Raw genomic sequence first — 25,350 nt, 5'->3', positions numbered from 1 at the left:
CTGCTCTCAGACAGCAGCTCTCTTCATCAAGTAAAGCTTTGTATATTTTGCATTCTGTTTTTTTGTTGTTGAAGTTTGACACGACTGTTGGAGCAGCTGAACTGCTCAGGGTCTCCCAGACTTCCTTGGTATTGTTGTCAAAACTCACCTTACATAAAAGTAAGTGTTGAAGTTGATAATTGTAAATTTCTTATGTCAGCTCGCAGTCATTCACACTCATACTGTAGGGAGATGCCCCTGCAGCAGTAGCAGCTTGTTAACTTCCGTTACTTCACCAAATTTGTCTATATTGACAGACAGCTGAGTTCTCCTGCTAGCAGAGCTGTGCATTAGTGCCTACGTGTACCAGGATGCATTGCAGATTTTGCAGCAGCAGAACTCAGCTTTCTTGGTTAAAGCAGCACTGAGGAATTTATTCATATGATCGTTGCATGTTTTCATTTAGCTTTTTTGGAATTGGGGTTCTGTGTCTTCCTATGAATACGATAAACACAACCCCATTTGGAGGCAGCAAATATCAGGAACAGTGGTGAGATCGGATGCATTGTTTACGTTCTGTGCCTCCAAAATCACTGATCTCTGGATTGATGACGTGCCTTGAAAATCCTCTATTCTTGAGCTCTGCTTGTGGCCTCCATCAGCTGCAGTGTCACTACACCCCACAGAAAAGTGTTGCATGTGGATGAATAGAGGGGCTGTTCATCGCACTCTTGTATAGAAAAATGGTGGGTCAGGAATTTGTAATGCACTGCTAATGTTGCTGCAATAGCAGCTACTAAAGGAGCACTACCTCAAAAATACAGCCATCTCTCCTCAGGCCTGTTTATCCTGTGCACAGCTGAGCCTATCCCATTGTCACTAAGTTCACATAACCTGTCAAATACATAATGCTATCAAGATCGCTCCATGCATTTATGCTGCAGTTCAATAGTGTTGTGAACTCAGTGATGAAAGACATTCATAAAGAAAAGGCCACACAACTGTGTGCACACAGTGTATGAATTGTGATCGTGCGTGTGTTGTTTGTATAGATGACTGTGTGCAGAGGAGCTGACATTATGGAGAATGATGAACAGCTGCTGAAACATTAGTGTCTGTATGAGATCTATTCTCTCCTCTCCTCTGCCGCAGCTCCTGGGTTCAAGTTTCCAGCAGTGGGAGGCGTGTGGGCTGTGTATGATCGTATTCTATTGATCCATCTACTGTATCTGCATAATGCACAATGGACGCACACTGGTGCTGGATGAGGAAGTGAGAGGCTGATATGATAAAAGATACATTCTAATGTTCTCAGGCTTGGAGAGTAACAGATTACATAATTAGGATACAAAATAACTGTATTCTATCACAGTCACAAAATATAAGATAATCAGATTACGGTAAATAAGTGGTAATTCTTAGCACCATTTAAAATACATTTTAAAATAATGTTAATCTGACACTTGCTGATTTATTGTTTCTTTAAAAAAATACTTTGACAGATGGAGATTTCACTGTTATCTTGTGTCAACATATAATTGAAAATCAAACATTTACAGATAAGACCAACTGTTAACGATAACTACACAGACCAACTGCTAATGTTAGCTACACAGACTAAATGCTAAAGCTAGCTACACAGACCAAATGTTAACTTTGGCTACACAGACCAACTGCTAATGTTAGCTATGCCAACTTTAGCTACATAGACCAAATGTTAATGCTATCCACACTGAGTAATCACTAATGTTAGCTACACAGACAAATTGCTAATGTTAGCAACACAGACCAGCTTTCTACTTTATCTACACAGAACAACCACTAATGTTAGCCACACTGACCAACCGCTAACTTTAGCTACACAGACCAACCATTAATGTTAGCTACACAGACAAACAGCTAATGTTAGCTACACTGACCAGCTGTCTTCTGTAGCTACATGGACCAACAACTAATGTTACCTACACAGAACAACTGCTACTGTTAGCTAGACAGAACAACCGCTAATGCTACCTACACAGAAAAAATGTGAATGCTACCTACACAGAGTAACCACCAACACTACTTGCACAGTGGTGTGTAACCCTCCCAACCCTGTTTATTCTGTATGTGTGTTAATAAGTGTAATTTTCCCTTTAAAATCACTGACAGATAGAAAAAAGTAATCAAATAAAAATTCAGTGTAAAACCTAAAACTGTTGTCAGAAGTTGAGGTGTGAGGGTTCTCTCATGCCTCTGTGAGAGCGTTATGTGCACTCCCACCAGCCTTTGGCTGGAGGAGCTGTGAGTGCTGGGTTAGAGAGGCACAAAGTGAAAAGGAGAGCATGACAAGTGTTAGTCTTTTAAAGTTAGTGCTTATAAAAACAGATATATGTACGATCTCTCCTGACAGCTCTGATGATGACATCCCGCTCTCAACACAAAGACACACTGAGAGAATAGTATCATTTGGTTTGATGATGTAACAGGATTGAGTGGGAAATTATATAAAGCAATTCAACTTCACTGGAGACTATGGGACAGCGGGAATGAGGACCTTACAGTAGAAGAGGTGTAAATAATTGGCGACTGGCTGGCAGGAGAGGCGTTGTGGAGGGTGTGGCCGATGCCAATCCAGCAGTGTGCTGCAATTTTGGTGCCAAGAATGAGTGCGTCCTGCACCGTTCCCGCCTGCTCAGTGCAGGTCGACAGCTCAGCGCACTTCTGCCCTCTTATGTTTTGGTCTCTTTATGTGCTGAAGGTTCACCCATATGACCTTCTCTGACATCACACAAAAACCAGTTTAAGGCTGCAACTAAACATTATTCTCAAATTCATTAATCAATCATCAAAATAGTTGGCAATTAATTTAATCACTGATTTATCTTTGCAGTTCTAGTTGGCATCATTTTGTGAAACTGATTTTCCAAGGTTGAGGATGAGCTGTAGAAACATGATGTCCCTGACTGACCAGAAAACGAGGAGAAGAATAGATTACTGCAGTGAAGTCACTGACCAGGACACGAGCAAACCAGCAGCCCCACCAACACAATGGAGAACATCAGTGACCATGGGAAGGTTTTCACCAGACTCTGTACACCATTCAATTAACACAGTGTATCAAAAACAAGAAAAAAGATTTCTCTATATGTGTAATGACCAATTCTCTCTGCAGTGTCCTCGTCCTTGACTGCCCTCTGCTAACTCTACCGTCGGCTCCGGAGGGCTGCAGACAGACAGACAGACAAACCACCCAGACAGTCCAATCCAGCCCAGAAAATGACAAGATTGGATGGCTTTAGTGTTTGACTTTGTGAAAATTGAACAAAGCTTAGTAACAGAAAGGGGGCAATTCACTTTGAAAAGGAGTGATGTAATGTAATGAGGTGAAAAAAAGTTAATAGTATGAAAGAAAGAAGGCTGGAATCAATAATATACTGACAATTATGTGATTTTTAGCGCTTTACCAGCTGTGGTGCTGAGAAATGAGGGCTGAAGGTGGCGCTAGATGAGCTTAGATGCTAGCAGACAGTCAAGTCTAAAGACAGGGTTCATACAGGTGATGGAAACTCTTGACTTTTGAAAGCACTTGACTTTTAATGTAGGTTTTTCTTTTTTTTTTTTTGATTTTGGATAAAGTGCTTGAAATGGTGATTGCTGCCTGACTGAATTAGTTAGGTAACTTTTTAGATAAAGAAATGAAACAAGTGAGGCATCTGCTGAGCCAGATTGTAGTTGTTGAAGTTGGGATGTTAGTGATTAAATGATTAATTGCCAAATATGAAATACCAATTCAACATTTATTAATTTAATTAATTAATTTGATTAACCAAATCTAGAAATTAATTGAGCCTCATTTGACATTGTTTTGACTGGCAGAGCCACTCACTGGATAAGGTAACTTAAAATTAAACTTAAGATAAGGGGAAAAAAAGAGGAAAACAAATAATAAATAAATAAAAATACACATAATAATAATAAGAAATACTGTCATAATTTAATGATTATTAGAGCCCAACTGATACTGGGTGTTTTTGGTCTGATGCTGATAGTGATATTAGAGAGTAAATTAATTTTGATACAGATATTTCTCTATGGTATATAAAATCCAAAATGACATCAGAGCACTGAAACAGTCAACTTTCACTTTTTTAAGACAATTTCTAATAATTATAAATAACTATACATAAAAAATAACAACTTGATTAAGAAAAAAATGATACATTATGCATAAAATGCTGCTTACAAGACTAAAAACAAACAAAAACAAACAACAAAGACAAAAAACAATCTGCATTATGTTCATTGAAAAAAAAAAGTCAACATTTACACAATACAGCTGTGTGAGGCCATAGAGCTGATGGACATATGGGACTGACTAAGAATTACAATATTTTTTGAGGAATTCCTTCAATTTGGTATTTTTTTTGCTTTAAATAGACGTAAAAACATAAACAAAATAAATAAGGCCATTACACAGAATAAACATTCCCCAGCTTAACTAATTCAGGTTCCTTATTGATAAAATAAGGTGGTGCTCGTGTGAATCACATAGTGATGTGTCCTGTGACGGAGGCTCCCCACTGATTACATTACACTGCTTGGAGCCCCCTGATGGCTTCAGGGGTCCTATGCAACCACACAGTTTGCATATAGAAAGATCCAGCCCTGCCGGTCGGGCACAAATGTCCACAGTAAGTGGAAGAGTAGTTGTGGAGAAATCTTTGGTCTCTGCACCAGCAAATGATCAGACCAACCAACCGACATCATTATATTCAGTAGAGCCCCACCTTTTGGCCAGATATGAACCTATTGCAGATATAGCAGCATATATGTTTTTTGATATGAAAACTTTTTTTTACAGAACACATATTAGACAAAATTATGTTAGAAGTTATTTAGATTTAACATGATGGGGAACATTTATGTTACCTGTGAGGTGGCTGTATTCATGAGGTCACTACATCATGCGAGAATCCATCTTATCAGGCTTCAAGTTATGTTTGTGTCAGCACCAAATGCAGCCGGTCAACGCAAGAAGCGTCCATAGAAGCAATAACTTGAGAGCCACTTTTGATGCACTTTTTTTTTCCATGTAAACAGAACGACAAAAATCATCTCCTGACATGCTAACTACATACTTCAGACTGCGTCTTGTTGGCTCGGTGCTCTCCCGCTACTTCATATGATTCGTTGATCTGATATGTTGACGTTGCAGAATGTTCTTTAAAACCGCCTGCCCTTTTACAAACAGTTTGTAAGGATGACTTCCCAGATGATTCCTCTGCTTCTTGTCTTACAACCTGTCCCTAATTGACTGACAGTATTAAAAAATTCAACAATCAACAGATACTGAACAGTACTGATGTTTATTTAGATATTTATTTTAGTTTCATTTATTCTTTATTTTCTCAGTGTTCCTTTCTAATGTGGTATGTTAAAATATTTAACATGTTAAATAAAATATATAGTATTCTATAATAAAGTTAAACAGCCTTCTGAATACCTTTGCGTAGTCATAAATCAGTGCACAGTCCATATAAAGCAGGTCTACTTTTATTCCAACTCCAAAATCCACTAATTTTTCTCCTCTAAAATCTGTATTTATATCGGTTTAAAGAATGTCATATCGGTTGGGCTCTAATGTGGGTTGAAGTATTCTGAAATATGATTTTAACAGACATCTGTCAGCCAATCAGAAATGGCTATAGTTCTCTAAAGAAGCACTGTTCTAACCAGCTAACTCTAGAAGATACCTTCTTGTTGTTGGATGTTTTCTGTGCATTGGTTTCCTCTGTTGGTTCTTAAGCTCAGCCATATGTCTTCACTCCCACATAAAGACACGACTTACATAACAGCTGGCTGTACCTATCCTGCTTTAACCCATCCACATCTGAATGTGCCCTGGGTAATCTGTTACTTCTTTTTCTGCCAGTATCACTCTTTCTCCCTCGTCTCTTCAATATCAATATCCTTCTTCTAGTCCGGCTTAGTGTGAGGCCGCCAGGGCTGCTGCACTGTTGTTGTAATTACACAGACATTTGGGATTATGCCAGAAATGTCACTGGCCAGTCCTGCGTGTGTGTGTGTGTGTGTTTGTTCGATGCATTATTGCTGTCAGCGAAATGTTGGCCTCAGTTGTATGGTTAAAGTCAGAGCCCTACAAATCCTGCTGGCAGTTGTGACTTTGCGTGGTCATGCTGGGGCCAGCTGGACAGGATCCTGTCAGGACATGTAGCAGAGTGTTGATTCAGCAGGAAGTCAAATGAGCCGGAGTTGACGTTTAACTCTGTAATTTTCCTGAAACATTAGAGAATTTATCCACATACTAACATGAAAGTAAAAGCACACCTTTTTGCAACCACTGAATACTTTTATTTAAAGGTCCTGAAGCAGCTAAGGTGATAAAATGAGTAAACATCACAATATTTTTGACCAAATATGAGCAGATAATGTGACAGTATTGTAGGGATGACTTTCCCAAAATATTTACCCAATGAGATATTTTGATAATCTTCAGTAATGTGGATATAATGACTAAGCGGGTAAAGGCAAATAATAGAATAGCTAGAACAGTCTGATAAGTTCAGAAAATTACAAAACTTTACTGTAATGCAGCCTTTAAAACCAGGAAATACAACATTATGTTATGTAATATCAGGATAATCATATTTAGTTTCATATCATGATATGATATAATATTGATATATTGCCCAACCTTATGACTGATTTATTTAAAGACAAAAAATGTTGAAATTTCCACCCAGTGAAGCATTTTTTCACTAGAGTCCATGATAATGAATTGGCAGTGGTGTGCACTGTGCATGGTAGGATATCATTCTTTCACATTGTAATCCTACCACATTTTTACTAAATGTGCCATTATTTATAACAGTAATGGAATCCAGTTACCTTTTTTCTATCCAGATCACATAATCCTGTTACATGTAATCTGTTACTCCCCAATCCTGAGTATAAAATACTGTAGGACTTGCTGAAAATGGAGTTAAAATGAGTTGTGTGCTATCCCAGCAGTTACTACTCTAACTGTTCCTGTCCTTTTGTGGTCTGACCTTCACTGTGACTCAACCAGAAAACACAACATGCTGCAACAAAAGGATCACCAGCAAAACTGTCAAACGGCTGCTCTGCTGCTCTGTCCATAAACCAAAGAACATTACTACCAGAGACCTTCAGCCAAACAAATGGCAACAACAAGAAATCAGCTCAGCAAATGAAATGAACAAAGTGCTCAGGAGGAAGCAGACTGTTCGCCTCAGCCTCTCCACGTTCTGCCTTTTATAGCCACAAACCTGCAAAGTGACAAATGGTGAATAATGAGAACATAATGAAACATTATTCACATACAACACTGTCGTTGCTCCTCATCTGCATGACCTCAGGTTGAAAGTATGGCGACCAGCACATTCATCTCTGTTTGGAGTTGTGCATTTAATAAATATGAGGGCCTGGAGTCAGAGGGGAGTAGAACTGGTGAGTTGAAGAGTTGAAGCAGACTTAAGAATGATTCAGAGAGACGATATAAGAACAAGCACACATTAAATGTTAAATGAGAAATAACACCTGGCTGAAGGAGGAGAGCACACACTCATTTCTGACTGTAAGAGATTCATCAAACTCCTTATTAAAACTCATTTATCAATTACTCTAAAGAATTCTTCTATTACTTTATTAATATAATAATTTATTTACCCTAAGTAAATATCAAAAACTTGTCATTAGTAGCATATTTTAAAAGTAATCTAATTTCTACCCTGTTTAATAGACTCTGTCTGCCTGATCAGAAAAATACTAGACCTTAAATTCAGACAAATTATTGTGACACTGTGTCAACTTTTTCCCTGAAAGGGTCAGTATTTTTACTGAAGTACTTGACTTAAGGCTAGGGTCAGTGGGATTTGTCCGAGTTGTTCCTAAATGCATCAGGATGTCAAGTATCATATAACATTTTGGCTTGGTGAAACATCCTGAGCACAGCAAAACAATGAGAACAAATACAGGCAGAGGGCTGCAGGCTCTGCACATACAGACACCACCACATGCTTCTAGTGGGTTATGAGTGGTGATTGAAAAGGATTATATTTTTTTAATTTACACATTGTTTCTTTAAAATGGTCCTGACAGATTAATTTCATCACTTGAGTGATAAGCAGTTCAGATAATGACTGTCAAATGTATTTCTGCATCAGTGTGGCTGCTGCCTCATAAAGCACTCCGGTGCTCTCACTTCAAGTGTTGGTGCAGAACAGTCGTACTGCTGTGATAAGACATTTCCAATTTGCAGAGCTTAAAACCGTATGCTGTGTCTCTGTCTAAAATGCTCCCACGCTTAAGATGATGACAGCGAGGATGAATCCACGCTCTGACTGGCTGCAGCAGCTTGGTGATGCACATTATGCAGATCAATGCTTTTTTTTTTTGTAACTGATGACGTTGATTATGTCAACAAATCGCCCTAGATCAAACCAAATAGTGAGGTGTGGGTGCAGGTCAGGAGGGCCTTTTTACACTCAACTGCATTGTTTCAGATCAAGACCAGATGAGCCTCTGGGCTCAGCAGCTTAGTGAACAGAGCTGTGGCAACAGAAGTATTGAACACCCTATAGGGGGATTTGCCTTTTTTGTCTTTAAACAGGACCTGGTTTGTTTTGTTCACCTGCAACTTATGAACTGACACATGAATGACTGTTGAAGCTACAGCTGTGTTTTTCTTCCCGCAGTGACAAAGCAACATATTACCGCAGGACAGTGGTTTACCGTGCCTGCCTTAATAATGTGTGTTATGGAACTTTATTGAAGCATGTCATTAGTGTAGCGTAGCACCTTTAAGGAACAGGGCAGTATGTAAGTGTGTGCAGTGTGCAAGTGAAGGAGAGCAAGCAGCAGGTGAGTGACAATGCTGCTGATAGTGGAGCAGAAAACTAAATGGAACACTTACATCATTGTCAATTAATCTGCTGATTATCTTCTTGATTAATCGATTAGTTGTTTGGTCTATATAGTTCTTTTAGTTGATGCACATGTTTGTTCCTCTCCACCATCTGTGATGTCTGCACTCTGTGAGTTACTCTGATGGTCACATAGTGATTCCTTCAAACCTTGAGGGAAATGAATGAATGAATGAATTAACAGAACCTTTACTGGCCTTAGTGGAATTTGTTCTGCAGAATGAGAATAAAAAGAACATTAATGACCCTACATGACAGCTCATGATATAAAATAAAACATAAGCATCATAAAAATATCATCATGTAAGATAAACAACACCAAGTGCAAGTTCAACAAAGTGCCAAATTCAGAGCATGTTAAGCAGCTGAACGCTGCGTGGGACAGAGGACATGATGCATCCTGGGCACGCTATAGGCCTACCTCGGCCTTGAAGATAAAAGTGCATATTCATGCCACAGAGGGTGCAGTGGATCTGCTCTCATCTTGTGAGCTAAATTCATGATGTACTGCTCTGTTATGTAATAATACTGCACACTAGTTCCCCAGTAATATTTCCATCCAGTTGAACGACCCTGTCCAGTTTGTTCTTATTTTGTACAGCACCCATTCATTGACTGGGACAAAAGCAAAAGCAGCAATTTTATTTTTGTTAATGTTAATCAAAATACACATTTTAAAACCATAATTCTTATTTATCTTTGATTTAGAAGGACTATAGAGTTGACAGTTGATATTATTTAATGAATTTGTCAAAAAATAGAAAGTTTAGCAATCCTTGAGCAGTATTCCTGCCTTTTTTAAACCAGGAAGTGAGACAGGGGTCTTAGGGTATATACTCTTCTAACCCTTTTTATTCCTAATTAAATCATGAACACGACTTTAAAGGGTTGACATTTGTATTTAAAAAAAAAGTTTTTTATAAGATGATTAAAATAGCACATTTTTACACGTTATCAGTAGATATTGTTAGTTTTGGATTTTGAAGGCTTGTAACACAATTTTAAATTGTTTGAATACGTGAATTTTTGTTTGGGACAAGAGTGTTTTCTGGCACCGAGCATGTTTAGAAAAACAGAAAATTAAAGCAAACCAAAACATTTAATAAATTATATATATTTAATGTATATAATTTTTTTAAGAATACATTTTCACCCCAAAAAAACAATTATTGTAGTGTTACAATAACAGGTTGGACTGAATGCAAAAGTTCAATTTACTCTGAATGAAGGTCTTCCAAAACAATTTCAGCATAGTTCTGTCCACATTAATACCTCTCAGTTTCCTTAATGTACAGCCATTGACCTTTGCAAGCCAGGCACTGGTGTTGGTGTGTGCTGCTGTACACTTTCAGTTGTGTTGTTCATAATTACAGTGACAGAGAGGATTTCCCTCTGAAATCAATGATTTCTTTAGTTTTCTTTGTGAAATGGAGCTCTGCTGTGTGTGTGTCAGCAGCACCACCGTGCTAAGATCAAAGAAAGATGAAATATTTGCTAATAACCTGTTGTCCAGCAGTGGGTTCTATCTTTACATTTTTGTCACATTTGAGTTCACAAATGTGTGCTGTCTGCATTGAAATAGTTGTTCAAGTGTGTGTCCAAACTTTTTTGACTGCGGTTTCCCAAGTGGGGCACTGAATTATTCAGGGTTGGCATGAAGTACATGTTTTTATGCTTTAATTTGCCACTTCTCATATCTACTTTCTTTACTAAAATTATAGGATCTTTCAGATTCTTACATTCCCATGTTTAGAAAGTTTATTTAAAAGATAAATAATCCTTCCAGAACTATACAAGAATAAAAGCTGTGAGACTTTTTTTTAGATTTTTAGATTCAGATTTTAGGGGTGGTCAGTGCCCCTCCAGGCCCCACTCTACAAACACCCCTGGTCCAGGATAAAAGCAATGTTTAATTCCAATATTTCCGCAGACTGCTCTGGCCACTGCCCTGCCCTATAGTTAGCACAGCAGAAACAGAGAGCAGAGTGGGACAGGGACAGGGACAGGGACGGGGACAGGGCTGTCTGTTTTAATATTTGACTTTAAAGACATTTTCACACCTGTAATTGTCTTCATGTGATCTAGATGAGGGGAAAAATGATGCATTGAAGCCTTTTGGCTGTGCTCTGTTCATATTCCCACTGACAAGAGGAGTAAACATGCAGTCATCACAGCAGACACTTTTGACCCTGTCAGGTTGATCAAGGACAATCTCTGTGTTACCATGGTCACCAAATGATTTGCATAAATACACAGTATCCATCCATTATCTAGAACCGCTTCTCCTTGGCAGGGTCGTGGGGGGAGCTGGATCCTAGCGGACATTGAGCGAGGGGCGGGGTCCACTCTGGACAGGTGGTCTGTTCATCACAGGGCCGACACACACACACACACACACACACACACACACACACACATACACTGACACTCACACCTGTCTGCAATTTATAGTCACCGATTAACCTGCTTGTTTTCAGACTGTAGGAGGAAGCCGGAGCACCCAGAGAGAAAACACGCAAACACAGGGAGAACATATGAACCTCACATGCCCCTGCCACAAACTGCCCAGACCCCCAGAACCCAGAACCTTTTCACTGTGAGGTGACCGAGCTGAATATGATGCATACACCATGTTGTGAACACTTTCATGTAGGAACTATTTTCTCTCTGCCGAACTACACCTGCCAAACGAGTCACCGCGCAGAAGGAAGTGTGCATCTACACTCTAAAAAATAAAGGCGCTAGCTAGAACTGTAAATTGTAAGAGTGCTAATAAGAACCTATTAAGGGGTTTCTACTGAGAACCTTTTATTTATTTCAAGGGTTTTATCGAGAACTCACCCATGGGGTTCTACAGAGAGCCTCCAAGGGTTTCATCTAGAGCCCATGCAGGAAGATCTACAGAGAACCTTTTATATTCTAAGGGTTTCTTCTAGAGCCTAACCAGTAGGTTCTGCTAAGAACCTTTCTAAATTTCAAGGTTTTAAATCTAGAACTCACCCAGGGGTTCTACAGAGAACCCTTATCTGTTCCAAGGGTTTCATTGAGAGCCCACCCTGGGAGCTCTACAGAGAACCTTTTAATGTTCCAAGATTTTTATCTAGAATCCATGCAGGGGGTTCTATGGACAAACCTTTTATATTCCAAGGGTTTCATCTAGAATCCAACCAGGGGGGTTCCTAACCTGGGAGTTGACTGTAGAACTCACTCAGAATGCTCTACCAAGAATCCTATTATATTTCAAGGATTTTATCTAGAACCCACCCAAGGGGTTCTAAAGAGAACCCTTTAATATTCCAAGGATTTCATCTCGAACCCATCCAGGGGGTCCAACTGAGAACCCATTTATTTTTAAAGGGTTTTCGATAGAACCCAACCAGGGGTTTCTACTGAGAACCATTTTCTATTCAAAGGGTTTTATCTAGAACCCACCCAGGGGTCCTAACAAGAACCCTTTTATATTATAGTATCAAGATACCTTGATGAAAGATCCATGAGGAACTCCTTCTGTTGAAAAGGCTGTTATTAATGAAACCCTTGGTTTTAAAAGAAGCCGTGACTAATCCTTTCTTCAAAAGTGGTTCTTCAGAAGCTAATTGTTCTGAGTAGAACCTCTTCTTGTATTGTATGGACGAGACGCTTGTGCTTGACGCAGCGCAGGAAGTAAACATTAATGGCGTCCTCCTCAGCTGAGCTGTAACCTGTCATTAGATGAGGAGATGGTAAATATGTGGTTTTTTTTTATTTTTGGGGGAAGTGTTTTAATTGTTCCAGAGGTAAATCTGATTATGAACAGTGATATGGAACTCATCCAGCTCTAAGTTTGCTTTATTCTATTAAAGCAGAGTTAAAGTAGGCAGTAATAACTGGTGTGAGTAAATGTAAAGAGAGTGATAATAAGAGTGTACAGCAGCAGTGTGTGATGAGAGTGAAGTGTCTCCCTCTCTGTTTTCCTCTTCCCTCTCTGCTTTTCTCAGATTACATCATCATTGACGCTCTCCCCTCCTCCACACTCACTCTCTCTCTCTCTCTGCCAAGCTTTTAAACCCTCCTCCGCTGACCTGCCCACTGTCAGTGTGTGTATGTGTGTGTGTGTCTGTGTGAGTCTTCCAAATCCCTGATGCTCTATAACACTGGATACTTGGAATACAACTCACACAAACAGCACATACACAAACACGCAGTACTAGAGTACATACTGACACACAGCAGGCTGATCTGGCAGCACTGTAGCAGCTCAAATCTCTCCGTCACATTTTGACTGCTTTAATACACACTTTTTTATTCTGGGCTGTGAAACATTAAGGATAGTAATGCAGAGACAGACATGCACAGTACCTCAACAACTAAATATACGATCCAGCAGACTTAACCTACATGTCAGTGAGGAGCTTCAGAGTGACTCACAGGATATTTAATGTTCCTCTTCTTTGATACGAGGCCAGAATTAACATGCATCATTAAAACTGCAGCTGCAGGCCGATCATCAATATGCTCTTAATGTGATCTATCACTTTTACAAAATTATGATTTTTTTTTTTTATGTCCTCAGTCCTCGTGCCCTTTGATCTGATCAGCCAGGTTGAGATACTTCAAACTTAAGGTGCTGAAATATATATATTTTAAATTAATAACATTTAATTAATAATGCCTGACGTGTGTGCAAGAGTCTAATGTGGAAAGAGTCACTCATAATAACAAACCCACACTGTGAAGCCAAATGCTCAAATTAATTAGTTAAAAACTCAATTTTTGTTTAGAGATTTTACTCACTTAAAAATGTTAGTTGCCAGTAGAATTTACCCAGAATTTTCAGTTAATGAGAGGAAAGGGTTCCTAAAACACAAATATTGTAGTAGATTGAAATGTATTACTATATTTATATTCATGGGCTTTATCTAGAACCCATCCAAGGAGTTCTACCAAGAACCCTTTTATATTCAAGGGTTTTATCTAGAACACACCCAGAATGGTCTACAGAGAACCCTTTTTTATTTTAAGGGTTTTATCTAGAACCCACCCAGGGAATACTACAGAGAACCCCTTTTATATTATGGTACCAAGATCCCTTGATGAAATATCCCTGAAGAACTCTTTCTGTTAAAAAGGGTTCTTTGGAAGAGGATGGTTCTTAATGGAACTCTTAGTCTTACAAAGAACGCTGTCCTCGTCAGCTGAGCTGTCACCTCTCATCAGGTGAATTGATGGTCAATATGTATTATTATTATTATTATTATTATTATTATTATTATTATTATTATTATTGTTGTTGTTGTTGTTGTTGTTGTTGTTGTTGTTGTTGTTGTTGTTGTTGTTGTTGTTATGGAGTTGGGATAAAGTAACTTCCATCACTGCTGACATGTTATGTGTATTTTGCTATTTTTGGCAGGTGGGACTACTCAAGTTACTGTAATTAAGTCTTTTTTTTTTAGGTACTTGTACTTTTATGAGTAGACTTTCAAGTCTGTACTTTTACTTGTACTTAAGTATGCATAACACTATGTAATCTACTTAGTTACTTTTAAAATCATAGTTGAGTACTGAATTCATATCTGAAGACATCCAAATGAAAAACAAAACAAAAAGCTACAGCAGCACAGGTTTGGAGCAAAAATATTAATGATTCGTCATTAATCAATTGATTGCTGTTAAGAATTTAACCAATTAAAAATATATTAATTGGTATTTAATCAATAGACATGGCAGCAATTGCACCTCATTTGACATTGTTCCGTCTGGTAGAGCCATTTGAAGAATAGAAAAACTTAAACTTAGACTTAAAATAAGAAAAAAATGACAAAATACTCCAGAAGAATTTGAAAATGAGAGAAAAACAAGTGTTTGTATCTTATAAATTAATGGTGCTTAATTGAAAGTGCACAAAATTTGCAACCCTAGTTTGCAGAGGTGGCTGACCACCAGAGGGAGATGCATTAAGCTGGAAATATACTTGCTTTTAACTACGCGTTCGCATACGCATCCCTACGCTTCATGGCTGCCTCGTGTATCCTGCGTCCATTTGGAGCGATGGTTGTGCGCGTCCTCAGAAATTAACTCTACACATACATGAACGCAAACACATGGTTAAACAGCAAGTATATCTCCGGCCTTAGACGGTTAAAAAGTAACTCATACTCTGAGGAATTTTTGAGATGAATGCTTTGTAATTTTACTCAAGTATATTTATAACGCCAGTTCTTTTACTTGTAATTGAGTAATACTTTAGCAGTGTAACAGTACTTGTACTTGAGTACAGACTTCCACTACTCTTTCCATCACTGGTGTTTAGAAATATGAATCATGATATAGTCTCTAGAAGTGTCTGATTCAACTTCTTCCCATGTTCCAGTGTTAGAAGAGCGAACAGAAATCACAATAAACTTTAATATGGAATTGCTATATTTGTGAAATCATAATACTTATGATTTGCAATACATATCAAATCAGTACCTGAGCATCATGATAATGTTGAATCAGGAGAAAAGTCTTATGTCCTAGTCTTAACACCTGGACAAATGACACCCTTCTTTGCATTGCTACATGACATATGTGGTATCCACAGAAACGTGGGACTGTCAGTGGACATTCAAACACAAGTCTTTTGCCTGGTGGACTCAGTGGACGGGATTAGAGATGTCAACTCTTCACAATATCCAGTTTTGTTGCTTCAAATCTCTTTTTCTGCCTCTGTGGTGTGTCAGAGGAGGATTAATCATTGTTGTACTGTCTCTCCCTGATCCTACTTGTCTACCTTTGGATTACAAACAGACCTGTTTGGCAGCACTCAGTGTGTGTGTGTGTGTGTGTGTGTGTGTGTGTGTGTGTGTGTGTGTGTGTGTGTGTGTGTGTGTGTGTGTGTGTCCCCTGCCTCAGATGCTGCACTGTGTTTCAGGAAGGTCATATTTAATGTTTTCCACTGACTGCTACTGTTGAATAAGCTGTTGTGTAAGGCGGTGTGTGTATTCAACTCTGCTGCTGCTTTTCACTGTAGACTGATGAGCACTGACCATGCACTCTAATGTGCTTTTATGCATGTGTGTGCACATTTCTTTTCTTTTTTTCTTTTGCAGGTTGTTTTTATGCTTGTGCACACATTTGTGTATACATGTGTGTGTGTTTGTGTTGTGTGTATAACTGTGTAGACTATAGAAGACATGCTAATTTATGTCAGTCTATTTCTGTGTGTGTGGGAGGAGGGCAGATGCAGCCTAAGAGAGTGTTTTTCTCGAGCAAGGAAAGCCATTCTGTCGCTGTGGCTAACACACACACTGACACACACGCTGCACACTGATAAATATTTTTTAAAACCCACGGCAGTCCATGCTTTGTGGTTTGAATCTTCATGTATGAAGCTCACATCTTTTCAGAGTCCATCTTTTTTCTCAGTAAAGCGATGGGTCGTTCATTCATTCGCTGAATGTGTTTTCCAGACCACAGATCTCAGATCTGCTCTCATTTAACATGTTGCTGTAATGAAATCCATTCATCATTTACAATATTAAAAGAGAAAACCCTTCTTATAGCACTCTTTGCATGACATTAATTTGTGTTTTGTAGACTTGAGCACAGGTGTGGAAAGTCAGGATGTTCAGGGTTGTGCAGCACCCTCTGCTGGCCAAGAGAGGAACACTGTAGCAATAACATTTTAAAAACATAACATGTTACACATATGCACATACGTAGAGAAACCAGTATAATGTAGTACCAAACAAACCAGTTTTTTAAAGTCCCCCTCCAGTGTTTTAAACAAAATGAAATGCTCTGCAAGAAGGAAGTTTTTTTTTGTTTTGTTTTGTTTTTGGCAAAATAAATTCAAATACTTTGTTGACATACATATAGCATAAAAAAAGATTCATGAATATGCAAATACCCCCCACCCTCTTCACACAAATTTATTTTTTTACTGTTTATATATTTAGATTTTTTTGTGTGAGTTGCAGAGTTTTGGGGATATGAGCTGTAGAGATGTCTGCCTTCTCTCCAGTATAATGGAAGTAGATGTCACTCACCATGTGGTCCTTAGAATACCAAAAAACTTTTCTTTCTACTGGAAAGGAAGCAGTTACAGTAGATTCTCTCAAATGCGATTTTTGGTACTTGGTCTAGTGCCATGTAGTGTCATTATACTGCAGAGAAGACATGCATCTCTATTGCAGATATCTCCAAAACACTCAAAACTCCTTTTGATTTTGGGGTGAACTGTTCCTTTAAATACAACTTGGTGTCATTGAAACTCATGACAAACTTGAGCTCTTTTTTATTATTACTGGCATGTATGAAGGCAACTTTGACAAGTCAAGTCAGTTTATTTATTTGAACACAGGTATAAAGGAGTAGTGCAAAAAAGGCAATATTACAATATTGGTATTAATACAAAAAAGGCCAAAAATACAATAATGAAAAAGCAAGACTAAAAATGGAAATCTAAGATAACTTACATGATAAAACCAGCATCAAGAGGACAATAGAAGTAAGTCAAAGGAACATTCACCTCCTCTGGTCTTTAGTGTTATTTATCCATCTTGATCATTTTGGTGTGAGTTGCAGAGTTGTTTTGGAAATGTTTGCGATCTCTCCAGTATAACTGAACTGAATGTCAGCTTGAAAATTCCAAACCAGTGTCTCTTTCCAAAACACATGACCTGGTTGTTCAAGATAATTCACAGAGCGTATTGTGAGCAGTATTCTCTCTGGTAGAAAGAAAATAGTTCCTGTAGATTCTACTGCAGAATGCCCCAAACTACATTTACATTGAAGTATCTGAGTCCTCCTCCAGCCGTGGTAATTGTGCCCCCTGAGTGTCATGAACAAAGGAGGAAGATGTGTGACATTATTTAAAGCCCACAGAGGAAGGAAGAGGAGGAGGGGAGGATGGATGGATCAGTCAATAATGGCCACGCTTGTCAATATTGTCAAGTCAGTATTGGTTCCTTTTTAACCATGACCACATTCATCCCACAACCTTAACCATGTGTTTATTATTCTGAGCATGATGATAAAGGTCCCCTGACTTGAGCGAAGCAGTAATATTAAAGGGAAAATTCACCACTTTTCATGTGTTCATCCAGTCAGTGCTGATGGTAAAACGTAGTGAAAATACGTAGTTCTGCTGCAAAATCGGTTGTTCTTCTTGCACCAGTGATGTCACACTGGTGTCGCAGGTGTTAAGGAAGAACTACAGGCTATATCAGCTTGGATTTCTAGTCTCGTCTTTTGGTTAGCCCGGCCACATGCCAGATGACATGAGATGAAAGGCAGAAACACAGTGTCCATGGAATCGACTTGTCTCAAACAAACAATGGCGGCTCCTGAAGAGGTCAGTGTAGATACTGTGACAGTATCAGCTATGTCAGAACTGGAGAGTGTTTCTTCATTGAAAGAAGAGCTAAGAACAACACTGAAAAGAAAAGATGGAAAATATTTTTCTGCTCTTTTCCTGACTGCCTGTAGCAAGAGTTTGATCTAATTGGTTGAAGTTAGCCCATGTTACATGTACATGCCAAGTGTTTTTTTTTTGTTTTTTTTAAGTAACTGATTTTTTTCAAAACAGTTTGTAAGGACAACTTCCCAAATGGTTGTGTAGAACAAAAAATCTGGCACTTAATGCTGAGATGGCCTTCATTTCCCATGATGCATTGCTGAAACTCTCAGCAATGGCAGTTTTATGTTCCAAAATGCAACTGGTGCTTTTTGTTGGTGTTTCTTCAAAATTTTGTGGTTTATAAATGATCATTTTTGTGCTCTTTATAGCTTTAAACATGAGTGAGGTGGCTCGTACAGTTCTTCACTCCAGCTGTATTTTACAGCAGTGTGTTAGGGGTCATGCCCAGTATTTAAGACCAGTGTAGAGTTGACATGAAAGCTGCTTTCTGTTTCTAGTTTCACATCATGTAGCTCAGTAATTATACTTAAAGAAGAAATCTGTAATATACTTACTGTAATAAGCAATGAAATGACCATGATGTGTCATCAGAGATCAAGGAAACGTCAAGTTAACGTTAAGTTAACTTCACTTGATGTGAATGTACACCTGTGGTGTCTCAGTTCTTAAATAATCATTCCAGACTGTAAAACCTGTTTTGTGTGTCCATTTCACATTAATCAGAGTTCAAATGGATGCTGAAATCTGACAGAATGTGTAAGTGTTGGTTTATGAGCTGTCAGAAATCATTAATGATCTTGTAGAAGGTGTAGATGTTTATAACTGTTAAACTGAGCAAAATGTTAATGTAGTTTGGCAGCAGTGAAACAGGCAGTCACTTATCTCATCGTCCAGAGTGTGTTATTCCAGAGCAGTGGGCTTTTGTTTTCAGGATAACAGGTTGAACTTTACATTGACAGACAGCTGACAGTTATAAACAGCTGATCATCTTACAGTGGGCGACTTGTCTTCACTTGTTATTGTCAATTTACGAGGTTGCATCCATCCTGCGCTCCTGCAGTCTGCCTGTCTCTGCCATGTCTGGGGAGGAGGGGCGGTGTTGAAACAACTTGCTTCAACCATAAATTGTATATAAACAGGTTTAAACCTACTTAACTCACTAATGGTTACATATTGCTCATTTAATAGGAACACATGACAACAGAATTTGGATTGGTACGCAGATTGATGACATTAGTCAGGTAATGATGAGTGAAATGCGTCAGTATCTGCGTACCTATATTTGTTTGTATCAGTCGCTAGTTTACGACCTTTGTGATTGGCTGACCTCCTCTTGCTTCTTTTTAAATGTGTAATGTTAACCGGACCTTAATGAGTCATGAACCATTTTTATAACTTTGTAACACTGAAAGACACTGACAAGTGTACATTCAAAAGCAGTGAAAAACAGCATGTTTTGTTCTTAGTGTGTTGTTCTGCACAGAGTCAGCCTCTAGTGGCCATCGCAGAAAAACTACTGCAGCTGATCTTCTGTCAGTTGCTCTGTGCCTCTTTCCCATTGATTCTCTGTGTCTCTCGATCACTCTCTCTCTCTCCCTCTCTCCATAGAAGGCTGGAAAGCACACTGCTGCTGACAGAGCCCAGAGCTTCTCCTGTAGGGTACAGTGTGTGTGTGTCAGCCATTATAAATGTCACTAAGGCATTATTCAAGTTAATGATAGCCATAGTAGATATCTGAGCCATCTCCCAGCTCCCTGTGTGTGTGTGTGTGTGTGTGTGTGTGTGTGTGTGTGTGTGTGTGTGTGTGTGTGTGTGTGTGTGTGTGCATGTATGTGGGTGTGGGCAGGAGGGAGTCTATGTGCCAGACATTAAAGAGACATTAAGACATCACGGTGGTTTCCAACAAACCTTACATGGCTGTGTGTGTGTGTGTGTGTGTGTGTGTGTGATGGTATTCCCTCAGCCCACACGTCGAGATAATTAAGCAGGACCACAGTGACTGATGAATTCCCGAGGCAGCATATGACAACTGCAGCGTTCCCCCGATTGGAACTGTATTACATTTGGTTCTTTCCAGCTGTAGAACAGCGTTCTGCCTGTGTGCTGTCATATCCAGAAGCCCGCTAGCCCGCCTGCTAGCCTCCACCACCACCAGCATCAAACTGCAGCCTGAGAGAAACACTGCAGCAGACTGTTCACCACAATTGTCCCCCAGGGAGAGACCCTCCACTCTGTGGCCATTTTCCAGCCACATCCAGTCTGCCTGCACTTCTGTTGCTACAGAGTCCTCATATATGAAGGAACAACAAAATAATCCTTCAGTCAGCATAATCTGTGCTGATTTATAAGAGGACCTTTGCAACTTCCCCCTAGTTCCAGTTACTTAAACCATCAGGGTTGGGAGGGTTACTTTAAAAATGTATTCTGATACAATTACTAATTATCTGTTAAAAATGTTAAAAATGTAGTCAGTAACGTAATCCAAGTATCACAATATTAAAGTAATTTGTACTTTGTGTTATTTTTAGATTACCTCTTACTTTAACAGTTTGTCTGTATAGCTAATGTTTGTGGTTGTTCTGTGTGGGCAATATTAACCATTGGTCTGTGTAGCTAAGGTTAGTGGTTTACCTCGATATAAAATATGGTAAAATTATTTAATCTATTACAGTGCTTCAATTCCCATAATTTCATGGTAAATAGGTGCTAAATAACAAGTAATGAATTTGAAATTTCTTAGAAATTACCTGCAAATTACCTACAAATTATCCCCAACTTTATATGGTTATATATATATATATATATACATATTAAAAAAAGAAATTCAAGAAGCATAAATATGCATTGACATGAAACAAGTAAAAAAAAGTAAAATATGTACAATATCTAAATGAAATAACTGTTCAGATTTTGTGCAGGAATCTGTAACCTTGACTGTAGTGGGACATGTCTGCTCTGGTCCTCTTCACCAACTGTGTAGTGAAATCAATGCTGGTTTCAGTTCACGTAGGTTAACAGACAGAAAATAAACCAACCAGCAGCACACCACTCGCCTCCTCTCTTCTTCATGCTCATGTTAGATAAGACCCGCCTTCTTAAAGCTTGACCTGTGACCTCTGTGACATCTCACCTCCTCTGGTCAGACAGACAGACAGAGTAAATGAAGTAAAATGGAGCAGTGAGCCTGAGTGTGCGTGCGGCCTGTTGGTAGATGCAGACATGTGAGGGTGTGTGTGTTCCCTTAATGAACGTGTCTGATGGCTGACTGTGATGGCCCTCTTGCCATTTTCATCATTTGGTGGCTCAAAGAGAGAGAACACAGCTCTCTGCTGCTCAGTGTTGTTCACTTCAATAATGGCCAACAGAATCAATTATCAGAGAAAAACCAGAGTGCTGCACTGGGTCACAAAGTAGTGTCAGTGATGTAAAAAATAAAAGGTAAAAAATCAGGTGTTCAAAGATGGGGCCAGTAAATAGATGAAAATAAAACAAATGATGACTGTCCGGCTTGAGGATAATGAAAATACAAAGTGATTGAAGGCAGCAGGTGTTTCTCTTTGTCCCTCCATGTCCTGATGAAGACTGTGTGGCGTAGCCATGAACTAATAAATTATTTTTAAATTTATATGCACTTTCATTATCTTCAAGCTGGACAGTCATTGTTTTATTTTCATAATCAATTGACAATCACATTCAAGCTTTGCCTAGTGTGCAAACCTACACACCACTACATACTCAATTTTGTAGCACCATTTCTAGTGTTTATACAGTAACTGCAGGGGCCCTGTAGTTTAAGTTGTCGTAAATTTGTGTAACCTCTGTTAGGACTAAAGTACAAATACTTTGTTACCGTACTTAAGTAGATTTTTCTAGTATCTGTACATTACAGTGTTTCTTTGTCTGACATTTTTTTTACTTTTACTCCCTACATTTAACAAAAAATATCTGTACTTTCTACTTCTAACATTTGCTAAACAGCCTCGATATTTTAGTTTAAATGTAAGACGAAAGTGATGTAAAAGACATAGCATGACAAAAATAACATAAAAAGTGGAACAAGACAAATACAGTATAACATGATGTAACAGGACACAAATGATGTAAAAAGACAAAAAACATGTAAAAGATGTAACCAGATGAATATGATGTAAAAAAAAAAATATAACAAGACAAACCAATGTAACAAGACAAAAATGATGTAACAACAAAAACTACATACAAGACGTAACAAGACAAAAACAAGATAAAACACGTAATAGGATGTAACAGGACAAAAATGATGTAAAAGATGTAACAAGACAAAACGAACAGAGGGAGAAAAGTTGAGGTTCAGTCAGCTTTACACAGAAACAGTCAGTAAAAATGTCCTTCAGAGGACAACTTTTAACTTTTATACTTTGAGTACAGTTCAGAGCCTGTACTTTTTCACTTTTACTGCAGTAAACAAGTTGAATCAATACCATACTTTTACCAGTCTGTTTTTACTCAAGTATATATGGGTATATGTTCTTCTACTTGAGTACAGACTGTGTGGACTTTTGCCACCTCTGATGTTGTGATTGCAGTTAAATAGAGATTGTTTGTACAGATAATAGGTCTGTATTTATAGACTACATAGTATTACATAATATTAGTACACAAGATTAGTTAATGCTAAATATAATCACAGACATTGTTTCTGCATGAAAAGCTGTTGTTTGTTGTTGACGTTCTCCCAGCGTTGTTAGTTATTGTTATGATACTATGACACATACTAGTATGGAAGACCAACATCCTGTTAAGACATTATAAAGAGAAACTTTCTCAAAATGATGACTCATTATTTTGAGAAAGTTCCCCATTATTTTGAGGTGATTGGAGTATTAATGGATGATATGTAATGAGATTACATAATCTGGATACCACGAAAACGTAACTGTACTCTTACAGTTTAAAATTTTATGATTTTAAAATAAAGAACAATATCCTACCATACACAGTTGATACACACAGCTGCCAATTCATTGTCATGACCTCTAGTGAAACAATGCTTCAGTGGGTGGAAATTTCAAAAGTTGAATCTTTGAATCATCAATCAAATAATCAAATTGTGTACAACAAGGGAAGGAAAAGCTGGACAAACTAAGAAACCGAACAAACATTAAAAAAAACATATAAAAGATAAAACCTGGAACAATTACTCTGTTAATAATTGACTATTAAATCAATCCACATCTAAGTTGATATTCAATCATTATGAGTAATTTTTTTAAGAAACAAAGTCCAAATTCTCTGATTTCAGCTTCTTGAATGTGAATATTCTCTGGTTTCTTTACTCCTCTCTGACAGTAAACTGAATATCTTTGACATTTGAGGACGTCATCTTGGACTTTGATCAACATTTTTCACCATTTTCTGACATTTCGTGGTCTAAACAACTAATCAGTTAACTGAGAAAATAATCAACTGATGAATCATTAATGAGAATAATAATAAAAACACTATATTAGGCTAAACAGTTTTACCATATTTTATATTGAGGTACAATTTTTAACAGGTAATTAGTAACTGTATTTAAAGTAACTGTCCCAACCTTGTGAGATACTATCTCATTAATTTGTGATAATTAAGTCAGTTCTTTTTTGACACTAAGTTCTAATTTTTTGAAAGGTTTTATCAGATCTGTTCCTTCATACTCTTGTGTCTGTGGTCTCAGTATCAGTATACGTATCGTGTATGTGTAGACAGGCATTAGGCAGACAAACAGATGTATGCTGATTAGATCTCAGCTCCAGCAGGATTAGCTGCTGTGACAGATTTTTAATTGATTGTAACACTCAGATGCAGGACATGTTGTAGTGCTGTTACTGTCTCACTGACTGATAGGGAGCTTATCATAGCCACATGATAGCTTAGGACACACTGCGCCTCAGTCTGCACTGTGTGTGTGTGCGTGAGTGACAAAGCTAGTGTATATTGCTAGTTTTGTTGTAATGCCACTGTGAGCTTGTCTCTGTCAATCCTGATTAAAATGCATGAGTAGAAGAGAATAGGAAATGACATCTGCCTAATCTAGAATGAACAGGCTGGGGTTTCTGTAGTTGGTGTCATTGTATCTGGATCTGTTGAGCTGAGGTATGACACCACAGAAAGACACAAAAACAATCAAACAAAAAGAGGCTTTGATTATCTCGACTTGAAAGAAACAGTGAACATAATACAGACATTGCTAATTTCTTACATACTTGCTGCATTTGTTTCTATAGTCATGTTTGACTTTTTGTTGTACATTTAGTTCATTGTAATTATCACACAGTATGATTTGTGCCTTGATGCAGTTAGGACAACTGAGAATATGACAGGAAATAGGGAGAGAAAGACTGCAGTGAAGGGCTGTAGGTGGGAGTCGAACCCACCACCACTGCAGAGGACTCACAGCCTCAGTACATGTGATGCACACTCAACCATCTGAGCTACCAGGGCGCTCCAAATGCTGTTTTTTGTTTTTTTGTTTTTTGCCATAGACACATTAGGGATGCACAATTAATTGCAGTTGCAATAAAATGGCAGTATGGCCATGTGCAATACCTGAACCAAATTGCAATTTTATTTTAAAAGGAAAAATATGAGAAAACAACATTTTAATGAGGTATTATAGTGCTGCAGAGATGATGTGGACAAAAAATCTTGTTCCCCAAATGAAAGAAAACATGTTTGTTTGGTGCAGCCCTCAATAAATATCACACCATCATGATTTGAATCTTTTTTTCAGTGAACATGAAAATTGTAATGCAAAACTGACCACTTCCACTAATTGTATCACAATCACAAGTTCAGTCAAAATGATCACAACATGACTTATTTACCAAATCGTGCAGCCCTATTTACCATTGATGTGTCTGGCATAGTTAAAATAGTGAAAAATAACAGGTGTATCTGCTCTGCTGACAGACAGAGAAACCAAACCAACAACACAACCTCCTTGGTGGAGGTAACGAATGCTGTGTCCTGCTGATAAGATAAGATCAACTTTATTGCCCTGAAGGAAATTTGTCATGGCCA

The 25,350-nt window shown here is 38.2% G+C and overlaps 1 protein-coding gene across 1 annotated transcript in view; it reads left to right on the top strand.

Annotated features, from left to right (window-relative positions):
* ryr2a (ryanodine receptor 2a (cardiac)) overlaps positions 1–25,350 on the top strand; it is a 239,346-nt gene that overhangs the window by 54,283 nt on the left and 159,713 nt on the right. The window lies entirely within an intron of this gene.

This window comes from Lutjanus erythropterus, chromosome 17 (genome assembly GCF_056507025.1).
Source record: "Lutjanus erythropterus isolate fLutEry1 chromosome 17, fLutEry1.hap2, whole genome shotgun sequence".
Classification (NCBI taxonomy): Eukaryota; Metazoa; Chordata; class Actinopteri; order Lutjaniformes; family Lutjanidae; genus Lutjanus; species Lutjanus erythropterus.
Note: the sequence above shows the minus strand (reverse complement) of the source record. Positions and strands in the feature narration are given on the sequence as shown.